The sequence below is a fragment of the Oncorhynchus clarkii genome, chromosome 20, assembly GCF_045791955.1.
Source record: "Oncorhynchus clarkii lewisi isolate Uvic-CL-2024 chromosome 20, UVic_Ocla_1.0, whole genome shotgun sequence".
Taxonomy (NCBI): Eukaryota; Metazoa; Chordata; class Actinopteri; order Salmoniformes; family Salmonidae; genus Oncorhynchus; species Oncorhynchus clarkii.
This window is the reverse complement of record NC_092166.1, coordinates 53,926,763-53,947,188: the sequence shown is the minus strand read 5'-3', so window position 1 is coordinate 53,947,188 and position 20,426 is coordinate 53,926,763. Positions and strand designations below refer to the sequence as shown.

General features: G+C 42.7%; 1 pseudogene; it reads right to left on the bottom strand.

Moving 5' to 3' along the window:
- Positions 1–20,426, bottom strand: part of LOC139377115 (lipase maturation factor 1-like) — a 47,212-nt pseudogene that overhangs the window by 8,981 nt on the left and 17,805 nt on the right.

Below are 20,426 nucleotides of genomic sequence, written 5' to 3'. Positions count from 1 at the left end.
ATCCAGCTCAAGGAAAAAGCAATTTGCCTCCATATCGATACTCAAATATGAGCAATGACAGAGGGATAGAAAGAGGCAAACAAAAGAGAGGCTATTACCATAGCATACATATGAGTATTAAGGTGTGTGTTTTTGCTGACGAAAGTGCAGAACAAGATAACAGTGAATTACCTATATATTTGCACGGATTTACCTAGTGTCACGCCAATGACTGCATGGTGATGCATGGTGATGGATGGCAGTGAGATCTGAGTCATGTTGTATAACTTATCACTACCAGCTTTTCTACAGGCTACAATGGACTGCCCAAATGGCACCTTGTGACAAATGCAGGATGACGTTTATTGTCATGAATCTTGCCCTGGAGGTAGAACTGAGTGATTTTCTCTAGATGGGCCAACTGCAGTGTAAAAATTGGCTACAGTGGTTCCTCCTTTAAAAGTTGCATCATACTGCGGCACACCTTGCATGCTGCCGCAGCATTCTGTGGCACGCCATTTAATTGTCAGACATTTTTTCTGTTACTGCAAGTTATTGCTATTTTGACCACCAGAGGGCTTCTTTGAGAAGCATTTGATAGTATTCCGTATTTGCATTACCAGAGAATTTAAAACCTTTTTTGTAATAACATAGTATATGGGATTGATTTTAGGAAATTTGGCTTAATTAATTTGATTAATATTATGGTGTTTCTATTCAGAGAAAATCTAAAAATGAAACCTTCAGGGTTTCCGTTAGGATGGAATGGAAAATATGGCGCTGTACAACGTGCCGGTCGGGAGTAGGCTACAGGGTTGGAGGATTCAAAATTGTTTGCCTTCATTAGACAACTTTGTTCCAATAGTTCTGTAAATAAGTGATATTTATTCCCTTAGGAATTCACTATGGATCCATAACTAAATCAACATCTGCATTTTGAAAGAGTATTTTTATCATTATTTTATTAACGAAATGTGTTTATTTGTTTATTAGGCTACTGTGCAGTCTACAATACATACTGTAGTAAACATGGGAAAGTGCCTGATTCCTTGCATAAGGGAGAGCAGGCCATGTCTGTACTACAGAATGCGGGGCACGCAGGAGACCGGTGTTATTTCATAGTTGTGATGTCTTCACTATTATTCTACAATGTAGAAAATAGTAAAAATAATGAGAAAAAAATGGAATGAGTAGGTGTGTCCAGACTTTTGACTGGTACTTGCTTAATAAATTTGATTAATAATATGTTTTTTTTATTCCAAGAAAAATGAAAAACCCTCTGGGTTTCCATAAGGATGGACTGGAAAATATGGCGCTGTACAACGTGATGGTCGGCAGTACCATACTAGGCTATTTAACCCTTTCATGTGTGAGTTCCAAATATCTCTAACGATCGCCCCAGCGTGAGTTTTTTTATGCACGTGATGTTAGAACATTCTCTCCATTCCAGAATGTGATTGTTACGGACACGCGGTGTAACGTTACTCATTTCATAACGTTTATGGTGTTATACTCAATGCTTAGGTAGCTAGCTACATTATTCTATTAGCTCTGGAAAACAATGCTAATTGTGTCAGGGAAGTATTAGCATGTGTTGTATTTTGAAGCTACCCTGGCCTTATGACTCCCAAGTGGCACAGCTGTCTAAAGCACAGTGTCTCAGTGCTAGGGGCGTCATTACAGACACCCAGGTTCAAATCCAGACTGCGTTTCTATCAAAGTAAGTGCCTTATTACGTTATAATAGTTTCTGTGTGTCGCGTTTTACCGGTTCTACTGTCGCTCACTGTGTGTATGGAGCATAATATATTTGTGTATATTATAACCGCGGACACTCGAAGTAACGTTACTCATGTTACTCACTTTTTATGGTGTTATATTCAATCATGCTTATGTAGCTAGTTACATTCTTCTATTAGCTCTGTAAAACAATGCTAAATGCGTCAGAAGTATTGACATGTTGTATTTTGAAGCTACCCTGGATAAATAGAAAAATATATTATACCACTTGGTCGTTTTCTGAGTGCATTCCACAACGCTGTTTATCATGTCCGCCTTATCCACTGCCCCCATTTTGAGGTTATAGTCAAGCTTGTCTGGTTTGATGTTTCTCTGTCTGGTTTGTTTCTCTCTCCCGTCAGGTGGTCCACCTTCCCTGTGGCCCGACATGGTTGCTGTATGGACAGTGGAGAGGACATGGACGTCTCGTTTGTCATGGCACTTTACTGCCAGCTGTTAACATTTCTTATTTTGTATAATGGGTCAAAGAAGGAAGTTGCAAACATAGGATCTCTGCTCCAGTATTCTCTTAGGGAGTTCTTCTTTACTATCCCCATGAGAAGGACTGTCACCAGGAATGTATACATTTCACAAATTGTGGTTGTTGTCGTCGCCCCCCCCCCCCCCCCCCCCACCACTCCTGGCTCTCTCCTCTCCTGTAGCTTCTCCTGTAGCGATTGGTCTCTACAATGTCTCCCACCAGCTCCTCTGTCAGAAACAACTTGAAGCACTCTGCCTCAGATGGAAATGGCAAGGGGCGTTGCACTCCAGACTGGGACTTGTCAAAGCAAACAACAGGGCCAGGAGGGGTGAAATGGCTGGCAGCCTTCCAGCTACCACAGAACTCCTGTACTTCATCCACTGTCGGTCTGCCTCCATCACCACCAGCATCTTCAAAGGGAACTAGGACTTTGTCAGTGGACAAGGGGTCCTCAGACAAGGGGTCCTCTGTCACTGTCAAAATCTGATTCCTGACTTTGACTCATTGTCAGAATTTCTTTACATCGCCAGAATTTCCGCATTTGTGAGTTGTCTCCTTTTGAAAGAAGTTGTTAATGCTACAGCTTAGCTCATTAGCTACATACATAAACAACAACACTGAATGGCTCAGAGTGGGAGTGAGAGGTTACGTGATTGATTGCCTGCACGCGCCATTTATATCAATAAATCACTATCAGAAAATGTTTTGTGTGATATTATTGATATATTTACGTGTGATTGTACGCTTCAGGGACCACTGTAGAACGATCACACCCATGTGATGGTACGTGTGAAAGGGTTAACTAAACATTCATCGCAGGTTACGAGGAAGGAGTAGGCTGTCCTTGTAAATAAGAATTTGTTCTTAACTGACTTGCCTAGTTAAATAATGGTTACACTAAGAGCATAACATTTATGCACCCTCATTTTCTCATTATTGTCTAACCAATACCCAAACTGAGATTAAGTGAAAATAAAAAATATCATTGATTTATCAAGACCAGTCCCCCATGCTTGCCTCAGAGCAGCGCGAAAAGGTGGTAAAATAGTTGCATGCTTTTGCATCTAACTTCAAAATGCTCTTTAAATAATTACATTTAGAGAATTGGAGGACTCCAAATTAATATCTACGGGGCATCTTCCGTTAGATATTCTCAGATATTCTCGCAGATCCTAAGGGGCTTAGGCTTCTAAATTAATTAATAATAATAATAATAACAATCTCTTTGTTTAAAAAGTAACAATATTTTGGAGATTTTGTTTTCATTTACCCTAGAGTGAGCGAGAAAAAGGCAATTATTATTATTTATTTTTTTACCCCCTTTTCCCAATTTCGTGGTATCCAATTGTTAGTAGTTACTATCTTGCCTCATCGCTACAACTCCCGTATGGGCTCAGGAGAGACGAAGGTCGAAAGCCATGCGTCCTCTAAAACACAACCCAACCAAGCCGCACTGGTTAACACAGCGCGCATCCAACCCGGAAGCCAGCCGCACCAATGTGTCAGAGGAAACACCGTGCACCTGGCAACCTGGTTAGCGTGCACAGGAGTCGCTGGTGCGCGATGAGACAAGGATATCCCTACTGGCCAAACCCTGCCTAACCCGGACGACGGTAGGCCAATTGTGCATCGCCCCATGGACCTCCCGGTCGCGGCCGGCTGCGACAGAGCCTGGGCGCGAACCCAGAGCCTCTGGTGGCACAGCTAGCACTGGGGTGCAGTGCCCTAGAAGCGAAAAAGGCAATTCTTGAACATGGGGTGAGACATTCTTACTAATTTGTAAATAAAGCCAGTTTGTTATTTAGAATGATTTATTTCTGGAGAAACCTAAATGGATTATTTAGCAGACATTACTTGCTTATATTCATGAAGATGATATTGGCAAAGGCAATCTGTAATCTGTTGGCATCACGGCACGACATCAACATCACTCTAATTGCAGTCTCCTGATTTAAACCCGATCAAACATGTTCGGCATCAACTGAAAACATTCATCCGTAACTCTGCCAAGCCTACAAGCAAAGATTAACTGTTCAAGGCCATCAAGATGTTTTGGCTAGAGAAATTGACGATACAACAATGCAACAAATACATTGATCATCTCAGCAAGGTTTTATCTGTGGTCCTGTTGCTTGGTGGAAGTGCAAATAAAATGTAGTTTATATAAACATTTGCATTTGAATGTCTTTTTTCTCATTATTTCATTTGATTAACGACAACATAAATATGTTTAATAAATACTGTACTGCTGTTTTGAGTTAGAAATGTAACACTTTAGAGTACTTAAGCATCGAATACTTTGCAAGTTGAAGGATTTTCACAACAATAGCCGGGTTATAAAAAGTCTATTGTCTTGCTAATAGGAAACATTTGCATAACGGGCGACACCTGCTACAGTGATGAAAAACAAGTGTTTGAAAACCTGTTTTCAAAATGCCTCCAGTTGTCCATCATTACTGTAAATAAAAACACAGCATCTTGTTTACATCTTGTTAACATTCTTTATTGTGTCACACATAATTTGTATCTACCTATACAATTACTTTTAGAGTTTGGGATTTACAAATGTGCGCTTTTAATTATTAGTTACACTGTTTTAGTTCGAGCGTGCAGACTTTTTTTCTTTAAATTATTATTTTATGTAGGATGCTCCATTTTTGACCAGATGCAATTGTAAGTAGGACTAATAAAAAAAAATCCTACTTCTATCAGGCTGTTAAGCCTCAGAGCCTACCTCAGCCAGTTAAGTTATTTTATATAGGTCTAGGCTCCGAAGAAATAGACTCCAATTAAGCCCTCTTCTTGTTTGTAAAGTCAAAATAAAATGAAGATTATTGTTGAAATGAATTACTTGACTTGTGTATGTTTTCACCATCTGTTGGTGTGCAACACTTGCATAACAAGTTAGCGATATTTTCAGCACCAGGCACTGTTTACCTCCTATTGATTGCGCTGCGGTTGCCACCAGTTGTTTTTTAAATTGAACCTTTACTAGGCAAGTCAGGAAAGAACAGATTATTATTTACAATGAAGGCCTACCGTGATATAAATAATTTTTATCAGAACATTAACCATTTGTAGGTAGATACGTGTGTAGGTAGATGTGGAAAGATAGATAGAAATGATTTGTTGCAAGTTGGGGGTGGGTTCACACCTAGCTGGGCTATTAGACAATTCTTTAGTAAAGGTTGAATAGTCTATTGTTCAGCTAATAGCCCATCCTACTACACTTGTGAAAAACGAATAATAATACTTTTCCCCTCTCCACTTGTTAAAGATTCCGATTGTTTTTAGCCACAATCGGCCCCAAACCCAATTAATACATTTGGGCACAGTCGATAGCGTACTGGACTTCAGGCTAGAATGTTGAGGGTTCGAAACCTGCTCCCTGCTTGTTTCATCATATTATTATGCTGGTCTCAGAGCAAATTGTTACTCCCCACCTGGTTCCTCGCTCTCTTCCACGCGTCATTCAGCACGCTTGTGGGCATGCTGGCAGGATGTACTGTTTTTTATTCTGTATATATGAATTACAAAATCAGCCTTTACTTAAATCATGTTTATAGTCTATTGCATAGTTACAATGTGTAATCATTGATGTCCTAGGAGCAGGAGTGGTTAAACACTGTTGAAGTGTATAATTGTAATATATACATGCAGACACAGCATCATTCAAAGAATGGAGTTGGGTGTGACTGAAAAAAACTTGCTAAATATCGATTTTCTTAAATGAACTCTATGACAAAAAAAATATGCACAATGGTTTGTCTCTACATTAACTAACATGTTCCTCTCATTTGTACATTTTTTGCTTGACTCGTTATGACGTTATAACTACTTACACTTGCTTCCCCCGTAATGTTTTGTCAGCCGTCTTTGCTGAAGAAGGTCACCAGGGACGTGTGGCTTGCGTCAAATTCGTCATTGGAACCACTCGATATCGGTCATATAAAAACCTGAGGACCCAAATGCATGACTGCTCTAACTCCCCCTTGTGGTGGTCTGGAGTAATGAAGATGTGACGCTGGGTCCCGCGGTGTAAGCTCACAACTTTGAAAGGAGGAACCACTGTATATGTAAAAATGTATACATTTAAAGTTAGGCATTAGGGTTAGCAGTGTGGTTAAGGTTAGGGTTAAGATTCAAATCTGATTGAATGTCTTTGTGGCCAGTTAGTGACCACTCTGCAGACCTCATGACAATAAATGCCAACCTGCGTGACAAACATGAAACGTATCTGAGCATAAATGCAAAATAGCTCAAAAGTTGTTTTTTCCCTCATTGTCCTGACATAAAACCACGGGACAGAATGGTGTGTGGAAACAACATGGTTTATTTTTATAATACCACACCTTCAGGGTGGTTTCCTGAGCTAAGTCAATTTGGTGCCTCTTATAGAAATGTCCTGAGAGGGCTGTTTCAGTGCAGAGCCAGACTGGGCTGGAGTGTGTGTGTGTGTGTGTGTGTGTGTGTGTGTGTGTTCCAGCACACCCCCAGACAGCCTAGTGTACCTAGCTTGCAACCTCAGATAACCAAACAACCCCAGCATGTACACGGCAAACAAACAAACCAACAAAAACAAACACACCACCCACCGGCCCACTCAGCCAGCCTCTTATAGCCTCAGCAGACTTCTTACCCAGCATGCATTGCGCTGGGTGGCCCTGCCATGAGTTTTGAGGCTGAAAGGGAGCAGTGTATCAGAGTCCGGTAGGGGGGGGGTGGGGGGGTGGGGGGAATGTAAATCTGCTTTACCCCTGGGGGTGTTGACAGGTTTGGAGCTGGCAGGTCAATGTTTAGATGGGGATATGAGTCTGACTGCCTGCATGGAGTCCTCAGGCTCCCATACATGATTTTCCATAAACCCATGTTAAACACGGAAATCCAGTTTAAACACAAATACTATTGGAATGTTTCCTTTCTTTTTTGAACAGTTTTTGTCAAATTCTACAAGGCGTTCATTTGCGGTCTCTGATCCATACAGGTTCACTTGGCTGACCACTATTGCCAGAAACCCATTAGCCTCCAAGTGAAGCCCTGACAAAGTTTATATAATGTAGGCTGATGAATCTATAACAGGGGGCTTGCCCCAGGGGCTCAATGGGCCTGAAATGGACTCCTGTTTGTCCTCGACATCAGACTTCCAGATAGGTGTGAGGGTCCACAGACAGAGGTTCCTTTGAGTTAATAGGGCATGGACAGGGGGGTGGTAAGGGGGTGTTGTGAGGTGCCAGGCATCCCTCCACACCTCACACCTAGGGAATCCCATGAGAGAACCAGCCTGGAGTAAGGATGGTTGCTGGGATGGGGGTGGGGGCATATTTGAGGGGGGGGGGGTGATAACCAGAGAAAGCTTAAAATGATGCACTGCTATCACATATTTTCCAACTCTAGGGACATAGACCTTCCAAGTGAGCCCGATGGCCCAAATTTAGGGGTCTGGGTCATGGACTATTATGACAATACTGATAGGGTAGAGCAGTAACACAAATGTACATGGACACACTTATCCACTTAAAAAAACATATGAACAAACACACAAAAACAACACTAACCCACAAATAAGAATGGGAACTTTACACGACAGATAGGAACATAAACCAGAAAATCAATCCCACAAATTGGGAGCCATACTAGACCAGGTAGTCATCATGCTTAAATTTAGCCATGACATTTTGATGTATGTTTCACCGACCCCACTCTGTCCACCTTGTAGGACAGCAAATTAAGCCATTGACCACAAAGTTAACTGAAATCAACTGTAGCAGGTTCAGCTGGTCTGTGCCTTATATCATGACTCTATGGCCTATAACTTGCTACAGCAGCCTCTTCAAAGTCATGTTGACCAAAGAAAATAAACATGTTTCCCATTTAATGGGTAATCCACCCAGCAGGCGAACAGCCCAAAGCAGAGTACTGAATGAAGGCCAGGGCTAACAGACTGAGAATGGGTTTGTCATATGCCAAAACCTGTATAGTCCAGTGAAGGGAACCTACTGTACTGTACCATACAAGTTACTGTCCAAGGTAGTGAGGTTCCTAGTTTCAATATTTAGTCTCGGAAAAATCTTTGTAGTTTGTCAGAGTGGTGTAAGATTAAGTAGCCCCTAGGCACTGATCCAATGTCAGCTTACTGTGTCCTGCCCTTGATGGTTAAGGTTAGTATTTGGTGAGGGGAAGCTGATCCTAGATCTGTGTATGAGGGTGAGTTCTACCAAGATCATGTCAGTACAGTAAGTATGCATGCATCAGTAGAGTTTGTCAAGCCCAACTACAGTAGACCAACCATTCAGGGACTTTTTCCAAGGCAATAAAAAGCCACAGTCAGCCAGACCATTCAGTCTCCAGAGAGACATTGTGTATTCCTGGTCTCTGTCATTAGACGAGATACTCCAAGCTGTGTGGGTTAGTCTGGAGATGACACAGTATTGTGGTGTCCTCTCCTATAGGGATGATTTATTCAAACATTGAGGCAGACTGTGGTTCCCAATACAGTAGGTTCTTCAGAGCTGTGTCCCATCATGTGCTTTAAGAAATGTCTTGGCACCCACTAAGTTAACAGAAGCAATATTTCTTAGCCAGGGCTACGTCTTAAACCATGACCTCAATTGGTTTCAATTGAACGTTTAGGTGTGTGTAGCTTATTGTTTGTCCTGGGGAGCCCCGTCTAAGGAGAATATCTAGCTTGAGGAAGCACTGGTCTGTCCACAGCCAGCCAGACAAGAGCAGTCGATCCAATGGCGTGGCACAGGAGGTAAGGGAAGATGGATAATAAGGTAGTTTTGTTTAATCCAGTTGGGGATGGCAGGAGATTGATAAAGATCATCAGCCTTGGCCTGATCTCTCAGGACGACCCAGCACAGGACAGGCCATGGGAAAGCCCTGACGCCAACGACAAGCACTGCCCACAAGCATTGCGGTAACTGTATTGCACTGAGCCCACACAAACACACACATACAGACTCAAGAATCCCACACACACACCTCGTAGTGGTAGTCCATGCACGTCAGGTCCCTCCAGCATCTTGATTAGCCCCTGCAGAGAAGAGGAAGACCTGTCAATTATTGAGCTCAACTCAAGGTGACATTTTAAAGGTGCAGGAAAAAAACAGTACTTACAATGGGACACCATCTTTACCTGGCCGATGGTTCTGTCCAGGTGTGTTAGTTTGTGGGTAGCATATCATTGGGACATACTGTAATAACATTTCCTGCTCCAATTGATCTAGAGTCTGTAAAGGATCCGTATATTTTCTGTATTGGATCGGTCAGTATCTACACTGAACAAAACTATAAAATGCAACATATAACAATTTCAAAGATTTAACTGGGTTACAGGTCATAAAGAAATCAATCAATTGAAGTACATTCATTAGGTCCTAATCTATGGATCTCACATGACTGAGAAAACAGATATGAACCTGTTGGTCACAGATACCATTAAAGAAAATGGGCCTCACAATGAGCCTCAGGATCTCGTTGCATTATTTTTGGGCATTCAAATTGCTATTATTGTCCGTAGCTTATGCCTGCCCATGCCATAACTCCAAAGACACCATGGGGCACTCTGTTCACAACGTTGACATCAGCAAACCACTCACCCACACGTCGCCATACACGTGGTTTGCGGTTGTGACGCCGGTTGGACGTACTGAGAAATTCTCCAAAGCGACATTGGAGACTTATGTTAGAGAAATAATTAACATTCAATTCTCTGGGAACAGCTTGGGTGAACATTCCTGCAGTCAGCATGATAATAGCACGCTCCCTCAAAACTTGAGACATCTGTGTCATTGTGTTGTGACAAAATTGCACATTTTAGAGTGGCCTTTTATTGTCCCCAGCACAAGGTGCACCTATATAACGATCATGCTGATTAATCAGCTTATGGATATGCCACACCTGTAAACTGGATGGATTATCTTGGCAAAGGCGAAATGCTCAGTATGTCCCAATGAAATGCTATCCACAAACATCAAACTAACACACCTGGACAGAACCACCGGCCAGATAAGGATGCAGGGTCCCATTTTAAGTACTGTATTTTTTCTGCACCTTTAAAATGTCAACTTGAGTTGAACTCAATGATTGACAGGTCGCATGTTTGTGCATATGGAACATTTCTGGGATCTTTTATTTCTGCTCATGATACACGAGACCAAGAATTTACATTTATATTTTTGGTCAGTGTAATTTACCATTCTATAAATTACCATGAAACCAGAACTTCAGGCCTATTAGCATGTCAATAAACTATATAATCAAGCCTAGTGTTTTCAGTGATCATTCAATAGGAACCCATGCCAGCAGAAGGGTGTGTCAATCACAACCAAATCTATTTCAAATGGAAACAATTCTGAATGATTGCAAGATGTACGTCAATGGGCTGGCATTAAACAGTTTGTGTTTATTAGACAAGAGGGACTTCATATTCAACCAATCTCCCTCATGCTGGACAAAGCTGCAGCTTACTTGTGCTGGTAACTAGCTATCACCAGCAGCTAGCAAGCAACTAACTCTGGAGCGTCAATGGCTAGCTGATAGTCAGAGCATGGCTATTCACACAGAAGCCCTCAAAACAATGTCAGAAGAACAGTGATATGGAAAACAACCTGTTGCATAAAGGTTATTTCTGCTTGTAATTTCTGGCAGAATAAACATTTTCATACAGCTCTGACAAAAATCAGTTTGCCATGTTTCAATATACAGTCACTTTTCAAACCTTTTATAAATGGCAGTATTGTCTGTGTACTTGAGGAGAAGGTTTATTGGATTGAAAAGATGAGAGGAAAGCAAGATTATACTGCACAAATGTCATTTCCACTACCTCTCATTTTTATCCCTCTATCCATCTGTTGAGGTACAACAACACTTTACAACACAAATCACACCACGTCATCACAGTGTGTGTGTGTGTGTGTGTGGCCTGCTAGATGAAAACGCAGGGCTATAGAAATGAGTTCAGTCCATCTATGGTAACCATACTGAGAATGAAAACTGTTGCACTGTGTCTAAATCACTTGAACAGCTGCTAGTTATCATATCGTTAAGTAGAATTTCATCACAAGGCTCCAGAATCCGACCATTTAGTCGTATTTTGCAACCTTTAGCGGCCTTTAAAAAAAATGTATTGGTCGCATTCTACATGGTTAACTCAAAATGTATTTTTTAGGAGGCTAAAGCCATGATTTGGTCAAACAGTAAAGTACATTATCCTCATGAAAGTGTCTGCCTGTCACCTCTGTGCCTGCTTTGCTGGGGACTGCTGCTGTGTCAAGCAAGCCACTAACAATCTACTTTCCCAGGGGCAAATATTTATTTGGATTTTATAACATTTTAAAATCCAATTGGGGAAAATAGAGCTATCCTGTTGTCACAGTTGGAGGGAGGAGGTTCTCAGCTTTCTGTAGGTATACTTTTTTATTTCTAAACTCTCAATTTGAGTTCAATAGCAACTATTTTACAAACAAGATATTTGATATGGCTTTGAGATATTGAGCATGCAAAATGCACATTGGTCATTGTGAGTGCATAGGCCTCATTGGGCGGTAGGCTGCAACGTATTTTGGGACATTGCATTTAGCGTTAGGTTAATATGTGGCTACTAGCAGTGGGTATTATATTTAGAGCTAGCGATCTAGCTAATGTTTTTTGAGTTTCCACTTAACTTCTTGCTCCTACTTGAGACGCAGATGTCTCTAAATGCTAAATGTACTCGTTAAAACTCAAACGTTCATCAAAATGCACATGCAGGGTATTGAATTAAAGCTACACTCGTTGTGAACCTAGCCAACAAGTCAGATTTTTAAAATGCTTTTCGGCAAAAGCATGAGAAGCTATTATCTGATAGCATGCAACACCCCAAAATGCCTGAATGCGACGTAAACAAAGATTTAGAGTAGCCGGCGCTACACAAAACGCAGAAATAAAATATAAAACATTCATTACCTTTGACGAGCTTCTTTCTTGGCACTCCTATATGCCCCATAAACATCACTATTGGGTCTTTTTTTCGTTTAAATCGGTCCATATATACCCAAAATAGCTTTCTATGGAAGCTGTGTAATTCAGAAAAAAACATTGTTTTAAAACGCAGCGTCATTTTTTAAAATTAAAAAAGTCGACGATAAACTTTCACAAAACACTTCAAAATACTTTTGTAATCCAACTTTAGGTATTAGTAAACGTTTATAATCTATCAAAATGATTACAGGGCGTTGTGTATTCAATAGCTCCTCGTCTTCAAATCAATGGCTGAAAATGTGCACTTCACAACATCCTGGCGGAGACCGGAAGAAATTGAATCCAGTTAGTTGGATTTACCAACAAAAAACTCCCTGGAAAATGACGACAATGGCGACATCGTGTGGAATCTGTAGGAATTGCATGCAGGTCCATAATTAATTTTGTGCCCTTTTAACAACACATGAAAGTGACGCATGGAAATTATTTTTAGCTTTCAGAGAGCAGTTTTTCTTGCGCTTTTCGATGAAACACACAATCTGTTATAGTCACAGCCGTGATTTAACCAGTTTTAGAAACTTCAGAGTGTTTTCTATCCACACATACTAATCATATGCATATACTATATTCCTGGCATGAGTAGCAGGACGCTGAAAAGTTGCGCGATTTTTAACAGAATGTTCGAAAAAGGAGGGGGTAGACTTAAGAGGTTCAGGTGGTGAATTAGTCCCAAATAAATTAGCCTATGATATTAGAGCACATAAAGAGTCAGGCAAGTTCATCTCTATTGAACCAAAAATATCTGAACATTCTAGAGCCCAATTTTGTGTATCCAAACTTATTTATTTAATACCATCTCAGCAGTATATTACACTTTTTAATAAAGCGCTGTGAATGACTTGATAAGGTGATAATAATATTTAATGTAGCTGACATTTTATGTAATGATAGTCCCGGGAATCGAATTGGACTTGGTCTTTTACCAAATAGGGCTATCTTCGGTATTCCACCCCTAACTCCTCACAACAATTAATTGGCTCAAATGCACTAATAAGGAAAGAAATTGCACAAATTAACTTAACAAGGCACACCTGTTAATTGAAATGTATTCCTGGTGACTACCTCATGAAGCTGGTTGAGAGAATGCCAAGCGTGTGCAAAGTTATCATCAAGGCAAAGGGTGGCTATTTTGAAAAATCTCAAATATGAAATATATTTTGGTCACTTTTTTGGTCATGACATGATTCCATGTGTGTTATTTCATAGTTTTGATGTCATATGTTATTCTCCAATGTAGAAAAAAGATAAAGAAACCTTGGAATGAGTAGGTGTCCAAATGTTTGACTGTTACTGACCATTCCGGTACTGATATAATCCATCCAGTGTCGAAAACGCCATCTTCTCCCGGGAGGACGCTGCCAAAGGTATCTGCCAAAATACTTTGGTCAAGTCGAGGGTGCTGATGTACCTGGCCTTTCACAATCGGTCGATGAGCTCGTCCACCCTCAGCATGGGGGTAGGCGTCGAATAAGCTGATGTCGTCCACACCCTGGAAATTTTTACAGAAGCGTAGGCTACCGCCCGGTTTGGGCACCTACATGATGGGGCTGCACCATGCGCTGCGGGATTCTTCGACAACCCCCATCCTCAGCATAGCCTCCACTTCTTGCTTTACGGCCTACCTTCGCGCCTCAGGAATCCAATTTCGTGCTGTTTCCCCAGACCGGGTGCAGACGTGGTGTTCAATGAGGGTTGTGAGGCCCGGCTTCTCGGAGAACACCGCCGTGTTCTGATCAACGAGCTCCCTGAGCGCTTGCTTCTGGGCCGGGTCAATGTCCTCATTGCTCGGGACCTCCACTGGTACCATTGGCGTCCTGGGTCCTGACCATAACACAGCCAAGGCTGTCCTCCCGTCCACTTCTTCAAAAGGTTCACATGGTAAATCTGTTGAGGTTTCCAAATCCCCTGCTGCCATACACAGTAATTGACGGTCCCAGCTTCTCTATCACCCCAAACGGCCCGTGCCATGTTGCCAGGATGTACCGATGCCCTCGTGCTGTTTTTACCAGGGGTCCCACTATGTCCATGGCGATAAGTTCAAAGGGCACCCCGATGATCGTTTGGGGGACCAGCAGGGTTTCGGAAGTGTGCTTTTGGGACAGTGATTTTGCACTCTGGGCAGCTGCGACAATAGCCTTCCACGGCCCTCCTCATTCCGGGCCAGTGGAACCGGGCGGCGATCCGTTCCCGAATCTTCTCCATTCCCAGGTGCACCCCCAACAGGTGGGTGTGGGCCAGCTGAAGAATGGTTCCACAGCTATCACTTGGGCTGCGGCGGCTTTCAAGTTTGGATCCTCTCACTGGGAAGGCCCAAATTGTCCCCTCAGTTGGCCCCCAGTGGGTGTCTCTACTGGTCCCTTGAAATTGAGGGGGGAGGGGATGGGCTCCTCCTCCAGTAGTTCACCTGGGGGGTCGGGTTCTGACGCCCCCTCTGAATCCAAACCCATATATACGGGTTTGTCAACCGTTTTCTTCCGGGCCGCAGAGGCGACGGATCCTCCACGCTCTTGTCTTCGGACAGCTCGTACCTTTTTCCTCAGCTCATGCCTCCACAGTACCGCAAACAGTGGACAATCTTGTCCCACGAGGAGGGATACCGGAAAATCCTTGTGGTGTCACAATATTGGCCGGTTGGATACCGCTTTGAGTCACTGTGGACGAGATTTCACATCTCTCTACCACGTTCGGTCCCCTAGTTCAGGTAGCTCGTGGTTACGTGCATAACTATACTTCTGGAGTCTAATAGAGCTTCTGTGTCTTGTCCGTCGACCTTCACCGAGACCATGGGTGCCATTGGTTCATGTTGCGCCTAACAGGAGGCAACGTAGTTCACTGCGTGGCCCACCTTGCCTCCGGGGCTTGCTGATGGCATCAACTCCTCTCAAGCCGGGCAAATCCAGGCAAGGTTCCCCCGGGCGCCACACTCAAAACACCTCCTTTGGTCTCCATCAACCTGGGGTCGTCGGTGGCTGGTCGCCTCTCCCCCAGCCGTCTGTCCATGGATCTGCAGCACTCTGGCCCTGCCGACTGTCGGTTCGGGGTATACAGCAATGGGGCTGTCCTTCCGTCCCCTTGGACGGATCCCGACTCGGCCCGGCTCCCTCTCAGCAGGGCCTCAGTGTTCTAATGCGTCTCCACTGCTTCCAGAAGGCATTCCAATGTCTGGGGCGTGCATAGACCCGCTGCCCTCTTCATGTCGTGGGGTAGCACCCGTAAGAAGCTATCCAGGAACACTTTGTCTAGAATGGAGAGGGTGGATACGTTGATTAGGAGCCATGCCCTGGTGACGCGCAGTAGATTGCTCATCTGGGCTTGGGGAGATGCGTCGATCACAAACCTCCAGTTGTGGAACAGTTGGGCCCGATGGGCCAGGCCCATTTGAGTCCGTCGTAGTTAGCCGCCTGTTCGTCGTTAAGGTCCCAATACGCCTTTTGGGTGTTCCCGTAGAGGAACGTGGCCAGCAGACTTGCCCACTTTGGCATTGGCCATCCGTAGTGCAGTCCGTTCAAATGTGCAGAGGTATGTTTTGATGTGGTCGTCTTCTGTTACCTTGATTAAAAACTGGTTTGGATGCGATTCAGTAGGCGCTCCTCCTTGTAGCTTCCTGATTTCCTCAACGAGGCGGGCATTTTGTAGCCGCTGTTCCTCCAGCGTTTGTTCCTGAACCGCCAGTTGTACTTGTTGGGCCTGGACAAACTGAGCTACAGTATCAACTCATCCATGCTGATGCTGCGTAATCGTCAACCCTGATCCGACCACGTTATCAGAATTCCCGCATTCTCCACCACTTGTGGCAGACCAGGGAGATTGGTCAAGACACTTACATAGATCAGACACGGACAGAGTTGGATTAGCTCGGTTTCAAGGGTGTTTATTTAAATAACAAACAAAAATATAAAAAAATAGGTCTCCACCAGGAAACCTTCTCCAGGACACCGTCTTCTGGGCTCCGGGTCTTGCTGTTTCCTGTGGGGAACAAAACTAAGATCTCTCCATTATCCCTGGGACTGAGCACGACTATATGCGAGTAACCTCTCTTCCCCCAGTCCCATCTCCTGTGTGCCGCCCTTCTGGCCTCGTCCAGCTGGTGAGCAATCAGCCCCTTGATTACTCTCCAACCACAATCAGCCCCAATTAGTACTGGCCGGAGAGCCTGTCTAGACCTGGCACGTCCAGCAGAGTGAGCAATCGCTCGTGATGTGGACTCCATCTGTCACCAGGCCTCGACGAGTCTCCCCCTGGTGGCTGACCTGCTGTACGCCACATATATACATATATCTATATATGCATCTCTGCACTTAAATAGCAAATGGAGGACACTTTTCCCGTGGTTCATTTTCATGCCAGCCAGGTAGGCTATACTCCTTTTGTAAAGATAACCAATGTGCTTAATATTAGGAAAGTTGAGAAATAAATATTGTAGGCCTAGCCTATAGAAAGCTGATGGGACCCTTCTCTTTCTAATAGAGGCTATTACTGTTTTCCTCACGCAATTGCATAGCCTAAAGAATTGTTGCACAACATGAGCTTACATGAAGTGTTTGATTAGATTTGCGATTACATTTGCATTAATGTCAGAGTGATTAGAGGTGCTGAGTGCCAGGCAGTTAGCAAGTTTGGTAGGCTACTAATGACCATCAGCAGCATCAGAGCTTGGAGAAGCCTAATTATCGTGACTAAACAGTCACGTGGAATTTGACTGTCTTCGTGACTCGTGAACGGCGGCGTGGCGGTAATACGGTCACCACAACAGCCCTAGGTGTGAATACTTTCTGAAGGCACTGTAGCTCATGTTTGTCATTCACTATTGTACCCTTTATGTTCAGAACTCCACTCAAACAAGTTGGTTAATACAAGCTGTCAATCAAGCCCTATCATTGAAGTGCCTACTAGCTTTTTATGTCTCTATTTTGGTTTGGTCAGAGTGTGATTTAGGTGGGCATTCTATGTTCTTTTTCTATGTTTTTGTATTTCTTTGTTTTGGCCGGGTAGGGTTCTCAATCAGGGACAGCTGTCTATCCTTGTCTCTGATTGGGAAACATACTTAGGTAGCTTTTCCCCACAGGGTTTTTGTGGGTAGTACATTTCTGTTTAGTGTTTTGCACCTTTCAGGACTGTTTGGGTTATTCCCTTTGTTATTTTGTTATAGTGTTAGTAAAGAAAGCATGAACACTTACCACGCTGCGCTTTGTTCTGATGATTCCTCTTCTTCAGACGACAAATACCGTTACACCATGCTACATCCTACACGGTCCTATGCCATCGTGCCCAATAATGTGTGAATCCTCATCTTCATTAAACCCACCTCAACTGTAATTTACCTGTCTCGTCTGTGTTCGGATCAGCACCTGGGAGCGAACACATTAAGCAATACCAAACCTAAGAATATACAGTCCACCAAGTCCTTAATTACAAACTTTGTTGGTCTCTAGTTGTTAATAATATTTTTTCTTAGATCTAAGACTGGTATTAAGGCACACCCTGTAGTTGGCCCTGCATGTCAAACAAAGTGAATAATGTATGTTACAATATATTATATGTTAGGCCTCCATGATATTCACTAACAAAACAAGGGACTTTTAGATAGGAAGACCTGAGACAAGCTGACAAACTGCATGTCCAGAGAGTGTGCAGACAATTTTGTGACGAGTCCTAAAGCCATCTTCTCAATTACTAAAGCAGTTTAATGAGCCGAGAGAGAGAGAGGGATTTCTGCCTATGCATTGACAGATATGAAGCTGGATTTAATGTGCATAATCACATTAAAATAAATCAACAAATTAAATTAAGAGAAAAACAAGGAAGGACAAGTGAGGTAAATGAGAAAAAAGAGCTGACTTGTGTGATTACAGGGAAGATTGCAAAATTAGGTTGCTGTTAAACATTCGGATTGGTTTTATCCTCCCAACTAAAAGTCCCATTACGACATACTGTTTCACTTTACATTTTGGGAGAAATTAATATTTTTATTAATATTATTCATATATTTTTTCCGAATTTGATCGAAGTCATGCCGGAAAAGCGTTCGGAAATGTGACGTCAAGAGATGAACGCACGAGTGAGTTACACACATCAGGAGTGAATCCACTGTCCACAAAAGACAGTAAAGACCAACATCATATAGAGACCTAAAAAATGTGTCACTCTGAATGAAGGTACTTGACCATATCCTGTGATTTCTTTATTCTGTCTCAGCGAAGAAAATATTATATTATATAAAATATTATCACTTAGTGTTAATGGAGTGGTTGTAGCTTGCTTGCTTATTCGATCCCCACACCATGCTAGATCTGAGTGTGCCAGTTCGTTTTGCATGGACCGGTGCACTTAGATCTTTGTTGTCTACTGATCTTGACAAACTGGTGCACCTGGCTCTACTACCATATCCCATTCAAACGCACTTAAATCTTTTGCCTTGCACATTCGCCCTCTGAATGGCACACATACACAATCCATGTCTCAAAAATAATTATTTAACCTGTCTCCTCCCCTTAATTTACACTGAAGTGGATTTAACAAGTGACATCAATAAGGGATCATAGCGTTCACCTGGATTCACCTGGTCAGTCTGTCATGAAAAGAGCAGGTGTTCTTAATGTTTTGTATATTTAGTGTATATCGTGCAACCTTTAAGCTATTTGGCTCTGATTTAATCTCCAATTATAGGACATAAAAAGCAGCACAAAAAAAGACAGCAAGGGAAAAGAAATACATGGAAATAAAATAAAAAGCTAGTTCTAATTCTCTTCGGTGGTCCATCAAAAGACCAGAGCATTACGACTGACTCAGAATAAAGTAAAGGGGGATAAAGTAGTCTTTACTTGTTGTCTGACTTGTGTTTCCTCCTCAGAGAACTCAAAAAGGCACAACTCAATCTCTTCTTTGCAGAAAGCTATGAACCAATGCAGTTACCAGTGCTTTCAGCCACACACATGGCTCAGTCAGAGCTCATGCAAAGGTTAGCTCCCCCACAGTAACATTCTCCTCAAATGGTCTCATGCACCACAGACCAGTCCCAAATGCATCCCTCTCCCTCTCCACTAATGCAATAGAGGCTGATTAGTGTAATCAGGCTGCATATTGCAAGCTGATATACCCCTGGGGGAGCAGGGATAGAGGGTTAGCAGGGTAAATGCGGCCCCTCACTGACAGTGGGGGCCTAATTCATGGGTTACCTTTGCTATTCATCAGCGAGCATTCTTGCATCTATGACATTACAGATAATTTAATAAAGGAGCCGGCAATGTATTTTCTCTCAGAGAAAATTTTGATTCCACTAATTTGAAAATGACTGTCAACCCCCTCTTCTAGTCCCCTCCACCTCTCAGCTGGGCTATAAACCTAACGAGGATACATTTAGTTGTCTGCTTCTGCCGTCTGCCTGCTGTCCTAATGCCATTTTAAACAGGATTGTTTTCTAGCTACAGCAACAGAGGGCCATCATGACTGTTCTACTTAAACGTTAGCAGATGTGACCCGTGCTAACAATGTGCCATGGTGCACTTCAATAATAGTGTTGTTCTGTTGTGTTCTGTTCCTACACACAAAGCCAAAAGAGAAGATGAATGAAAGGCTTGGAGGACCATGACAAATCTTAACAACAGTTCTTATGGGGTAATAACTCACTGTTGTGCAACAACTGCAATTTAAGCCCCAGAATAAAGCCTGAAGAGAGAGCAGTCCTAGTCAAAGTGAGGGGTTGAATGGCACTGACTGAAAGAGGGCCTTGGAATGGCAAACCGCAGTGTTTGATATAAGACATTATGATATCTGCAGGAAATTATATCAAAAATGTTCCTATGAAATGAAAGGGCATATGAAATAAACTTCATATGGCACAGTTGTGGAGGGAAAACCCCAGGATCAAAATGTATACCATACGGCTGTTTGAAGCACTAGTCTGTCTTGGCAATCCATAATCGACTACAACTGCAGACAGCCCTTGGAGGTCAAGAGCTTTAAAGCCTTATTTCGACAGAGAAGACTACACCCACTGGGCACAAACTGGTTGAATCAACATTGTTTCAACGTAATTTGTCAACGTATTGTCTCATGAATCTACAAGGAAAATGCATTGTTTTGCGGGTGAAATTTCAACATAGAAAAACCTTGAATAAAATGTTGAATTTGTACCTTTGAAACAACATCAGATCTTTAATGTGTTA